At 40.0% G+C, this 13,562-nt stretch overlaps 1 long non-coding RNA gene across 1 annotated transcript in view; it reads right to left on the bottom strand.

Moving 5' to 3' along the window:
- Positions 1-730: 730 nt before the first annotated feature.
- Positions 731-13,562, bottom strand: part of LOC129395433 (uncharacterized) — a 36,604-nt gene continuing 23,772 nt past the window's right edge. Inside the window, exon 3 of the long non-coding RNA XR_010111341.1 lies at positions 731-984. This is a non-coding gene — a long non-coding RNA (uncharacterized LOC129395433). The remainder of the gene's footprint in view (positions 985-13,562) is intronic.

Below are 13,562 nucleotides of genomic sequence, written 5' to 3'. Positions count from 1 at the left end.
TTGAACATAAAAGGATGGAGAAAAAGCATCCCATGCAAATAGTAACCAAAAGATAGCTGGGTGGCAATATATGTATCAAACAAAACAAACTGTTACAAGAAACAAAGAATGAAATTATATATTGATAAAAGGGTCAATTCATTAATAATGTATAATTATTATAAACATAGGTGCAACAAACAGTTAAAACCTCAAAATATGAAATAAGCTGACAGAAATGAAGGAAGAAATACACTGTTCTAAAATAACAGTGGAAGACACAATACCCTATTCTAAATAATGGATAGACAGAAGATGAATAAGAAAGTAGAGGATTTGAACAGCACCATAAACCAGCTAGACCAACAAATATAGAACACTCCACTCAACAACAGCAGAATACATATTCTTCTCAAAACACACATTCTTCTGAAGTGCAAATGAAACATTCTCCAGAATAGACCATATGTTAGGTCATAAAACAAGTCCCAATAAATTTTTTAAACATTGAAACCATACAAAGTATCTTCCTCGACCACATGCAGTGAAGTCAATAACTAAAGGAAAACTGGAAATTTTGCAAATATGTGGAAGTTAAATGACATAAGCAACCAATGAGTCAAAGAAGAAATTAAAAAGGAGGTTAGAGTATACTTAGAGATGAATGAAGATGAAAACACAGCATACCAAAAATTTGGGAATAAAGTGAAGACACTGATTAGAGGGAAATTTGTAGTTCGTCCCTTGCTTCCTTCCTTCCTTCCTTTCTTCCTTCCTTCCTTTTTTCTTCTTTCTCTTTTTCTTTCTTTCTTTCTTCTTTCTTCTTTCTTTTCTTTTCTTTCTTTCTTCTTTCTGTTTTTTTTTTGACAGAGTCTCCCTCTGTCGCCCAGGCTGGAGTGCAGTGGTGCGATCTTGGCTCACTGCAACTTCTACCTCTCAGGTTCAAGCAATTCTTGTGCCTCAGTCTCCTGAGTAGCTGGGACTGGAAATTTATAGTTCTAAATGCTTACATTAAAAAATAAAAAGAGAGAGCTCAAGTCAACAACTTCACTTTACCCACTGAGGAAAAAAAAACACACTAAACACAAAACTAGCAGAAGGGAGGAAATAATAAACATTAGAGTGGAGATAAACAAAATGGAGAATAGAAAAACAGTAGAAAGAATGAATGAAACCCAAAGTTGGTTCATTTTTAAAAATCAACAAAATTGACAAACTTTTTCCCAGAATGACAATAAAAGAAAGAGGGAATAAGTAAGTAAAATAGGCCAGGCACAGTGGCTCATGTCTGTAATCCCAGCACTTTGGGAGGCCGAGGCAGGTGGATCACCTGAGGTCGGGAGTTCAAGACCAGCCTGACCAACATGGAGAACCCCCATCTCTATTAAAAATACAAAATTAGCCGGGTGTGGTGGTGCATGCCTGTAATCCCAGCTACTTGGGAGGCTGAGACAGGAGAGTTGCTTGAGCCCGGGAGGCGGAGGTTGCAGGGAGCCGAGATTAAGCCATTGCACTCCAGCCTGGGCAACAATAACAGCAACAAAAAAAGTAAGTAAAATAATAAATGAAAGTGGAGATATTACTACCAGCCTTGCAAAAATAAAAATTATTACAAAAGAATACTATAAACAATTGCTCATGAATAAATTAGATTAAGTGGACAAATTCCTAGAAACACAAAAATTCCCTAAAGCAACTCAAGAAGAAATAGAAAATCTTAACCTACCTATAACAAGCAGAGATTGCAATAGCAGTGAAAAACCTCCCAACAAAGGGAAAACCAGAGCCAGATGATTTCACTTATAAATTCCAAAAATTTTTTTTTTTTTTGAGACGGAGTTTCTCTCTTGTCGCCCAGGCTGGAGTGCAATGGCACGACTTTGGCTCACTGCAACCTCCGCCTCCCGGGTTCCAGTTATTCTCCTGCCTCAGCCTCCCAAGTAGCTGGGATTACAGGTGCCTGCCACCATGCCCCAGGTAATTTTTGTATTTTTAGTAGAGACGGGGTTTCACCATGTAGGCCAGGCTGGTCTTGAACTCCTGACCTCGGGTGATCCACCCACCTTGGCCTCCCAAAGTGCTGGGATTACAGGCATGAGCCACTATGCCTGGCCAAATTCTACCAAATATTTAAAGAAGAATTAAAGCCAATTATTTTCAAACTCTTTCAAAAAATAGAAGAAGGGGGAATACTTTATAACTCATTATTTGAGGCCAGAATTAACCTGATACTAAAGCCAGATGAAGACATACAATGTAAAAAAAAAGAAAGAAAGAAAAAAAGAAAGAAAGAAATTACAGGCTAACATCCCTTATGAAACTCTTTCAAGAAATAGAAGGGGGAATACTTTCTAACTCATTCTTTGAGGACAGAATTAACCTAATACTAAAGCCAGATGAAGGCATACAATGCTAAAAAAAAAAATACAGACTAAACTCCCCTATGAATTTAGAGGCAAAGGTCCTCAACTAAATACTAACAAAGCAAATCTAGTCACATATCAAAAGATTATACATCATAATCATGTAGGATTTATCACATGAATTGAAGGAACATTCAACCTAAGAAAAGCCAATCAATGTAATACATTACATTCATAAGAAGGAAGAGGAAAAACCCACATGGTCTTCTCAATTGAGACTGGAAAAGCATTTCACAAAATCTATACCTTTTGATGATAAAAACATTCAGAAAACTAGGAATAAAAGGAAACTTTCTCAACATGAAAAAGAACATTTATGGAAAAACTCACAGCTAACATACTCAATTATGAAAAACTGGAAACTTTTCCCCTTTAAGATCAAGAACAAGACAAAGATGCTGACTGGGAGCAGTGGCTCACACCTATAATCCCAGCATTTTGGGAGGCCGAGGCTAGACTTGAGGTCAGGAGTTCAAGATCAGCCTGGCCAACATAGCAAAACCCTGTCTCTACTAAAAATACAAAAACTAGCTGGGTGTAGGGGTGTGCACCCGTAATCCCAGCCACTCAGGAAGCTGAGGCAAGAGAATCACTTGAACCCAGGAGGCAGAGGTGTCAGTGAGTGGAAATCATGCCACTGCACTCCAGCATGGGTGACAGAGTGAAACTCCATCTCAGAAAAAAAAAAAAAAGACAAAGATGCCTAGCTTCATCACTGCTATTCAAAATTGTACTAGAAGTTCTGGCTAGAGCAATAAGACAAGAAAAAGAAATTAAAACATCAGAATTGAAAAAGAAGAAATAAGGCCAGGTGAGGTGGCTCATGCCTGTAATCCCAGGAGTTTGGGAGGCTGAGAAGGGTGGATCACTTGAGGCTAGGAGTTGAAGACCAACCTGATTAACATGGTGAAACCCTACATCTACCCAAAAAAAAATACAAAAATTAGCCAGGTGTGGTGGCAGGTGCCTGTAATCCTAGCTACTCAGGAGGCTGAGGCAGGAGAATTGTTTGAACCCAGGAGACAGAGGTTGCAGTGAGTCGAGATGGAGCCACTGCACTCCAACCTGGGCAACAGAGTGAGACTCCAACTCAAAAAACAAAAAAAAAGAAAAGAAAAGAAGAAATAAAACTACCTCTATTCACAGATGACATGATCCCATATATTTAAAAATCCCAAATAATCCACAATAAAAGCTATTAGAGCTAATAATCAAATTCAGCCAAATTGTGGGGTACAATGTCAATACACAAAATCACTTGTATTTCTATTCAACAGAATCCAGAAAGGTGATTAGGAAAGAAATTCTGTTAAAATCACATCTAAAAGAATAAAATACCTAAAAATAAATTTAACCAAGGAGTTGAACAACTTGTACACTGAAACTAGGAAACTTTGATGAAATAAGTTTAAGAAAACCTAAATATACAAAAAGCATTCCATGTTAATTGGTATGAAGGCTTAATATTTTTTTAAAACACAGTACTATCTCAAATGGTCTACAGATTTAATGCAATCTGTATCAAATTCCAACAGGTTTTTTTCTTACAGAAATGGGAAGGCTAATCCTCAAAATTTTTTTTAATCCTAAAATTTATGTGAAACTACAAGGGGCCCTGAATAGCTAACACAATCTTGAAAAAGATGAAGAAAGTTGGAGGACATTTTTCTCAATCTCTAAAATTACTATGAAGGTACAAAAATCAAAACAGTGCAGTACTGGCATAAGTATAGACATACAGATGAATGAAATAAAATTGAAAGGCCAGAAATGAATGCAGCCATCTGTGGCTAATCGATTTTTGATAAGGATGTTGAAACCATTCACTGGGGGAAAGAATAGCCTTTCCAACATATGGTGCCAGGACAATTGAACTTCTATATGAAAAGAATAAAGTTGGACCCTTATCTGACACCATGTACAAAAATCAAGTCAAAATGTATCAACCTTGTTTGCACACGTTACTAAAATTTTAGAAAGTATCAATCTGCGCAGGGCACGGAGGCTCATGCCTGTAATCCCAGCGCTTTGGGAGGCCGAGGTGGGCGGATCACAAGATCAGGAGATTGAGACCATCCTGGCTAACACGGTGAAACCCCGTCTCTACTAAAAATACAAAAAATTAGCCAGGCGTGGTGGCACACACCTGTATTCCCAGCTACTCAGGAGGATAATGGCTTGAACCTGGGAGGTGGAGGTTGCCGTGAGCCAAGATCACACCACTACACTCCAGCCTGGGCGACAGAGGGAGACCCCACCTCAAAAACAGCAACAACAGAGAAGTATCAACCAAAATATAAGACCTAAAACTGTAAAACTCTCAAAAAAAAAAAAAAAGTGAAAATCTTCATAATCTAGTATTTGACAATGGATCCTTGGAAAGGAAACCAAAAGTAACAAAAGAAAAAAAAATAGGTAAATTGGATTTCATGAAAATTTAAGACTTTTATGTATCAAAAAACATCATGGAGGGGGAGGAGCCAAGATGGCCGAATAGGAACAGCTCCGGTCTACAGCTCCCAGCGTAAGCGACGCAGAAGACGGGTGATTTCTGCATTTCCATCTGAGGTACCGGGTTCATCTCAATAGGGAGTGCCAGACAGTGGGCGCAGGTCAGTGGGTGCGCGCACCGTGCACGACCCGAAGCAGGGCGAGGCATTGCCTCACTTGGGAAGCGCAAGGGGTCAGGGAGTTCCCTTTCTGAGTCAAAGAAAGGGGTGATGGACGGCACCTGGAAAATCGGGTCACTCCCACCCGAATACTGCGCTTTTCCGACGGGCTTGGAAAGCAGCGCACCGCGAGATTGTATCCCGCACCTGGCTCGGAGGGTCCTGCGCCCACGGAGTCTCACTGGTTGCTAGCACAGCACTCTGAGATGGAGCTGCGGGGCGGCAGCGAGGCTGGGGGAGGGGCGCCCCCCATTGCCCAGGCTTGCTTAGGTAAACAAAGCAGCCGGGAAGCTCGAACTGGGTGGAGCCCACCACAGCTCAAGGAGGCCAGCCTGCCTCTGTAGGCTCCACCTCTGGGGGCAGGGCACAGACAAACAAAAAGACAGCAGTAACCTCTGCAGACTTAAATGTCCCTGTCTGACAGCTTTGAAGAGAGCAGTGGTTCTCCCAGCACGCAGCTGGAGATCTGAGAACCAGCAGACTGCCTCCTCACGTGGGTCCCTGACCCCTGACCCCCGAACAGCCTAACTGGGAGGCACCCCCCAGCAGGGGCACACTGACACCTCACACGGCCGGGTACTCCAACAGACCTGCAGCTGAGGGTCCTCTCTGTTAAAAGGAAAACTAACAAACAGAAAGGACATCCACACCAAAAACCCATCTGTACATCACCATCATCAAAGACCAAAAGTAGATAAAACCACAAAGATGGGGAAAAAACAGAACAGAAGAACTGGAAACTCTAAAAAGCAGACCACCTCTCCTCCTCCAAAGGAACGCAGTTCCTCACCAGCAACGGAACAAAGCTGGATGGAGAATGACTTTGACGAGCTGAGAGAAGAAGGCTTCAGACGATCAAATTACTCTGAGCTACGGGAGGACATTCAAACCAAAGGCAAAGAAGTTGAAAACTTTGAAAAAAATTTAGAAGAATGTATAATTAGAATAACCAATACAGAGAAGTGCTTAAAGGAGCTGATGGAGCTGAAAACCAAGGCTCAAGAACTACGTGAAGAATGCAGAAGCCTCAGGAGCTGATGCGATCAACTGGAAGAAAGGGTATCAGTGATGGAAGATGAAATGAATGAAATGAAGCGAGAAGGGAAGTTTAGAGAAAAAAGAATAAAAAGAAATGAGCAAAGCCTCCAAGAAATATGGGACTATGTGAAAAGACCAAATCTACCTCTGATTGGTGTACCTGAAAGTGATGGGGAGAATGGAATCAAGTTGGAAAACACTCTGCAGGATATTATCCAGGAGAACTTCCCCAGTATAGCAAGGCAGGCCAACGTTCAGATTCAGGAAATACAGAGAATGCCACAAAGATACTCCTCGAGAAGAGCAACTCCAAGACACATAATTGTCAGATTCACCAAAGTTGAAATGAAGGAAAAAATGTTAAGGGCAGCCAGAGAGAAAGGTTGGGTTACCCTCAAAGGGAAGCCCATCAGACTAACACCAGATCTCTCGGCAGAAACCCTACAAGCCAGAAGAGAGTGGGGGCCAATAATCAACATTCTTAAAGAAAAAAATTTTCAACCCAGAATTTCATATCCAGCCAAACTAAGCTTCATAAGTGAAGGAGAAATAAAATACTTTACAGACAAGTAAATGCTGAGAGATTTTGTCACCACCAGGCCTGCCTTACAAGAGCTCCTGAAGGAAGCACTAAATATGGAAAGGAACAAACGGTACCAGACACTGCAAAATCATGCCAAAATGTAAAGACCATCGAGACTAGGAAGAAACTGCATCAACTAACGAGCAAAATAACCAGCTAACATCATAATGACAGGATCAAATTCACACATAACAATATTAACTTTAAATGTAAATGGACTAAATGCTCCAATTAAAAGACACAGACTGGCAAATTGGATAAAGAGTCAAGACCCATCAGTGTGCTGTATTCAGGAAACCCATCTCACGTGCAGAGACACACATAGGCTCAAAATAAAAGGATGGAGGAAGATCTACCAAGCAAATGGAAAACAAAAAAAGGCAGGGGTTGCAATCCTAGTCTCCGATAAAACAGACTTTAAACCAATAAAGATCAAAAGAGACAAAGAAGGCCATTACATAATGGTAAAGGGATCAATTCAACAAGAAGAGCTAACTATCCTAAATATATATGCACCCAATACATGAGCACCAAGATTCATAAAGCAAGTCCTGAGTGACCTACAAAGAGACTTAGACTCCCACACATTAATAATGGGAGACTTTAACACCCCACTGTCAACATTAGACAGATCAACAAGACAGAAAGTCAGCAAGGATACCCACGAATTGAACTCAGCTCTGCACCAAGCAGACCTAATAGACATCTACAGAACTCTCCACCACAAATCAACAGAATATACATTTTTTTCAGCACCACACCACACCTATTCCAAAATTGACCACATACTGGGAAGTAAAGCTCTCCTCAGCAAATGTAAAAGAACAGAAATTATAACAAACTATCTCTCAGACCACAGTGCAATCAAACTAGAACTCAAGATTAAGAATCTCACTCAAAACCGCTCAACTACGTGGAAACTGAACAACCTGCTCCTGAATGACTACTGGGTACATAACGAAATGAAGGCAGAAATAAAGATGTTCTTTGAAACCAACGAGAACAAAGACACAACATACCAGAATCTCTGGGATGCATTCAAAGCAGTCTGTAGAGGGAAATTTATAGCACTAAATGCCCACAAGAGAAAGCAGGAAAGATCTAAAATTGACACCCTAACATCACAATTAAAAGAACTAGAAAAGCAAGAGCAAACACATTCAAAAGCTAGCAGAAGGCAAGAAATAACTAAAATCAGAGCAGAACTGAAGGAAATAGAGACACAAAAAACCCTTCAAAAAATTAATGAATCCAGGAGCTGGTTTTTTGAAAGGATCAACAAAATTGATAGACCACTAGCAAGACTAATAAAGAGAAAAAGAGAGAAGAATCAAATAGACGCAATAAAAAATGATAAAGGGGATATCACCACCAATCCCACAGAAATACAAACTACCATCAGGGAATACTGCAAACACCTCTATGCAAATAAACTAGAAAATCTAGAAGAAATGGATAAATTCCTGGACACATACACTCTCCCAAAACTAAACCAGGAAGAAGTTGAATCTCTGAATAGACCAATAACAGGAGCTGAAATTGTGGCAATAATCAATAGCTTACCAACCAAAACAAGTCCAGGAACAGATGGATTCACAGCCGAATTCTACCAGAGGTACAAGGAGGAACTGGTACCATTCCTTCTGGAACTATTCCAATCAATAGAAAAAGGGGGAATCCTCCCTAACTCATTTTATGAGGCCAGCATCATTCTGATACCAAAGCCAGGCAGAGACACAACAAAAAAAGAGAATTTTAGACCAATATCCTTGATGAACATTGATGCAAAAATCCTCAATAAAATACTGGCAAACCGAATCCAGCAGCACATCAAAAAGCTTATCCACCATGATCAAGTGGGCTTCATCCCTGGGATGCAAGGCTGGTTCAATATACGCAAATCAATACATGTAATCCAGCATATAAACAGAGCCAAAGACAAAAACCACATGATTATCTCAATAGATGCAGAAAAAGCCTTTGACAAAATTCAACAACCCTTCATGCTAAAAACTCTCGATAAATTAGGTATTGATGGGACGTATTTCAAAATAATAAGAGCTATCTATGACAAACCCACAGCCAATATCATACTGAATGGGCAAAAACTGGAAGCATTCCCTTTAAAAACTGGCACACGACAGGGATGCCCTCTCTCACCACTCCTATTCAACATAGTGTTGGAAGTTCTGGCCAGGGCAATCAGGCAGGAGAAGGAAATAAAGGGTATTCAATTAGGAAAAGAGGAAGTCAAATTGTCCCTGTTTGCAGATGACAGGATTGTATATCTAGAAAACCCCATTGTCTCAGCCTAAAATCTCCTTAAGCTGATAAGCAACTTCAGCAAAGTCTCAGGATACAAAATCAATGTACAAAAATCACAAGCATTCTTATACACCAACAACAGACAAACAGAGAGCCAAATCATGAGTGAACTCCCATTCACAATTGCTTCAAAGAGAATAAAATAGCTAGGAATCCAACTTACAAGGGATGTGAAGGACCTCTTCAAGGAGAACTACAAACCACTGCTCAAGGAAATAAAAGAGGATGCAAACCAATGGAAGAACATTCCATGCTCATGGGTAGGAAGAATCAATATTGTGAAAATGGCCATACTGCCCAAGGTAATTTACAGATTCAATGCCATCCACATCAAGGTACCAATGACTTTCTTCACAGAATTGGAAAAAACTACTTTAAAGTTCATATGGAACCAAAAAAGAGCCCGCATCACCAAGGCAATCCTAAGCCAAAAGAACAAAGCTGGAGGCATCACACTACCTGACTTCAAACTATACTACAAGGCTACAGTAACCAAAACAGCATGGTACTGGTACCAAAACAGAGATATAGATCAATGGAACAGAACAGAGCCCTCAGAAATAACATCGCATATCTACAACTATCTGATCTTTGACTAACCTGACAAAAACAAACAATGGGGAAAGGATTCCCTATTTAATAAATGGTGCTGGGAAAACTGGCTAGCCATATGTAGAAAGCTGAAACTGGATCCCTTCCTTACACCTTATACAAAAATCAATTCAAGATGGATTAAAGACTTAAACGTTTGACCTAAAACCACAAAAACCCTAGAAGAAAACCTAGGCATTACCATTCAGGACATAGGCATGGGCAAGGACTTCATGTCTAAAACACCAAAAGCAATGGCAACAAAAGACAAAATTGACAAATAGGATCTAATTAAACTAAAGAGCTTCTGCACAGCAAAAGAAACTACCATCAGAGTGAACAGGCAACCTACAAAACGGGAGAAAATTTTCACAACCTACTCATCTGACAAAGGGCTAATATCCAGAATCTACAATGAACTCAAACAAATTTACAAGAAAAAAACAAACAACCCCATCAAAAAGTGGGCAAAGGACATGAACAGACACTTCTCAAAAGAAGACATTTATGCAGCCAAAAAACACATGAAAAAATGCTCACCATCACTGGCCATCAGAGAAATGCAAATCAAAACCACAATGAGATACCATCTCACACCTGTTAGAATGGCAATCATTAAAAAGTCAGGAAACAACAGGTGCTGGAGAGGATGTGGAGAAATAGGAACACTTTTACACTGTTGGTGGGACTGGAAACTAGTTCAACCATTGTGGAAGTCAGTGTGGCGATTCCTCAGGGATCTAGAACTAGAAATACCATTTGACCCAGCCATCCCATTACTGGGTATATACCCAAAGGACTATAAATCATGCTGCTATAAAGACACATGCACATGTATGTTTGTTGTGGCATTATTCACAATAGCAAAGACTTGGAACCAACCCAAATGTCCAACAATGATAGACTGGATTAAGAAAATGTGGCACATATACACCATGGAATACTATGCAGCCATAAAAAATGATGAGTTCATGTCCTTTGTAGGGACATGGATGAAATTGGAAATCATCATTCTCAGTAAACTATCACAAGAACAAAAAACCAAACTCCGCATATTCTCACTCATAGGTGGGAATTGAACAATGAGATCACATGGACACAGGAAGGGGAATATCACACTCTGGGGACTGTTGTGGGGTGGGGGGAGGGGGGAGGGATAGCATCAGGAGATATACCTAATGCTAGATGACGAGTTAGTGGGTGCAGTGCACCAGCATGGCACATGTATACATTTGTAACTAACATGCACAATGTGCACATGTACCCTAAAACTTAAAGTATAATTAAAAAAAAAAAGAAAAAATAAATAAATAAATAAAAGAAAGAAAAAACAGAGAGTCAAATCATGAATGAACTCTGATTCACAATTGCTACAAAGAGAATAAAATACCTAGGAATACAACTTACAAGGGATGTGAAGGACCTCTTCAAGGAGAATTACAAACCACTGCTCAAGGAAATAAGAGGACGCAACAAAGGGAAAAACATTCCATGCTCATGGATAGGAAGAAAGAATATCATGAATATGGCCATACTGTCCAAAGTAATTTATAGCTTCAATGCTATCCCCATTAAGCTACCATTGACTTTCTCCACAAAATTAGAAAAAAAACTACTTTAAATTTTATATGGAAGAAAAAAAGAGCCTGTATAGCCAAGAAAATCCTAAGCAAAAAGAACAACCTGGAGGCATCACACTTGCTGACTTCAAACTATAGTACCAGGCTACAGTAACCAAAACAACGTGGTACTGGTACCAAAACAGATATATAGACCAATGGAACAGAACAGAGGTCTCAGAAATAAATCTACATATCTACAACCATCTGATCTTTGACAAACCTGACAAAAACAAGCAATGGGGAAAGGATTCCCTATTTAATAAATGGTGTTGGGAAAACTGGCTAGCCATATGCAGAAAACTGAAACTGGACCTCTTCCTTACACCTTATACAAAGATTAACTCAAGATGAATAAGGACCTAAATGTAAGACCTAAAACCATAAAAACCCTAGAAGAAAACCTAGGCAATACCATTCAGGACATAGACATAGGCAAAGACTTCATGACTAAAACACCAAAAGCAATTGCAACAAAAGCCAAAATTGACAAATGGGATCTAATTAAACTAAAGAGCTTCTGCACAGCAAAAGAAACTATCATCAGAGTGAACAGGCAACCTACAGAATGGGAGAAAATTTTTGCAATCTATCCATTCAACAAAGGGCTAATATCCAGAGTATACAAAGAACTTAAACAGATTTATAAGAAAAACCAAACAACCCCATCAAAAAGTGAGCAGAGGACATGAACAGATACTTCTCAAAAGAAGACATTTGTGCTGTCAACAAACTTATGAAAAAAAGCTCATCATCACCGGTCATTAGAGAAATGCAAATCAAAACCACAATGAGATACCTTCTCATACCAGTTAGAATGGCAATCATTAAAACGTCAGGAAACAGATGCTGTAGAGGCTGTGGAGAAATAGAAATGCTTTTACACTGTTGGTGGGAGTGAAAATTAGTTCAACCATTGTGGAAGACAATGTGGCGATTCCTGAAGGATCTAGAAGCAGAAATACCATTTGACCCAGCAATCCATTACTGGGTATATTCCCAAAGTATTATAAATCATTCTGCTATAAAGACACATGCACACATATGTTTATTGCAGCACTATTTGCAAGAGCATAGACTTGGAACCAACCCAAATGCCCATCAATGATAAACTGGATGAAGAAAACATGGCACATATACACAATGGAATACTATGCATCCATAAAAAAGAATGAGTTCATGTCCTTTGCAGGGGCATAGATGAAGCTGGAAACCATCATTCTCAGCAAACTAACACAGGAACAGAAAACCAAACACAGCATGTTCTCACTCATAAGTGGGAATTGAACAATGAGAACACATGGACACAGGGAACATCACACACTGAGGCCTGTTGGGGGTTGGGGGCAAGGGGAGGGATAACATTAGGAGAAATACCTAACGTAGATGGCAAGTTGATGGGTGCAGCAAACCACCATGGCATATGTATATCTACGTAACAAACCTGCACATTCTGCCCATGTGTCCCAGAACTTAAAGTATATATTTAAAAAAGTTGTATCGTACCCCCCCCGCAAAAAAAAAAAAAACACCACGGTTCGGGTGCAGTGGCTCAAACCTGTAATCCTAGCACTTTTGGAAGCTGAGGCGGGGGGATCACTTGAGACCAGTCTGGCTAACATGGTGAAACCCCATCTCTACTAAAAATACAGAAATTAGCTGGGTGTGGGGGCATGTGTCTGTAGTCCTAGCTACTTGAGAAGCTGAGGCAGGAGGATCGCTTGAACCCAGGAGGAGGAGGTGGCAGTGAGCTAAGATCGCAACACTGCACTCCAGCCTGGGTGACAGAGCGAGATCCTGCTTCACAAAAATAAACAAACAAAAAACCATTACGAAGAAACAGAAAAGACAAGCTACAAAATGGGAGAAAATAGTTGCAAATTATATATCATAAGGAGTTAGTATCCAAAATATATAGAGAATTGCTACAGCTCAGCAACAAAAAGATGAATAACCTGAGTCCATTTTGTGCTGCTATAACAGAATACCCGAGAGTAGGTAATTTATGAGGAACAGAAAAGTATTGGCTTTCACTTGAGGAGGCTACGAAGTCCAAGATTAAGGAGCTAGCATCTAGTGAGGGCTATCTTGATGTGTCATCACATAGTGGAAGTCTAGAGGGCAAGAGAGGGTGAGAGAGAGAGAAAAGGGGACCAAACTTGCTCTTTTATAATGAACCTTTTCCCACAATAACAAACCCACTCCTGTGTTAATACATTTCATGACCTAATCACCTCTCATTAGGTCCCGCCTTCCACCTCCCAATTGTTGCATTGGGGAGTAAGTTTCCAACACACTTTTGGAGGGACACATTCACACCATAGCACAACCCAAT

Source organism: Pan paniscus, chromosome X (genome assembly GCF_029289425.2).
Source record: "Pan paniscus chromosome X, NHGRI_mPanPan1-v2.0_pri, whole genome shotgun sequence".
In the NCBI taxonomy this organism is placed as follows: domain Eukaryota; kingdom Metazoa; phylum Chordata; class Mammalia; order Primates; family Hominidae; genus Pan; species Pan paniscus.
Note: the sequence above shows the minus strand (reverse complement) of the source record. Positions and strands in the feature narration are given on the sequence as shown.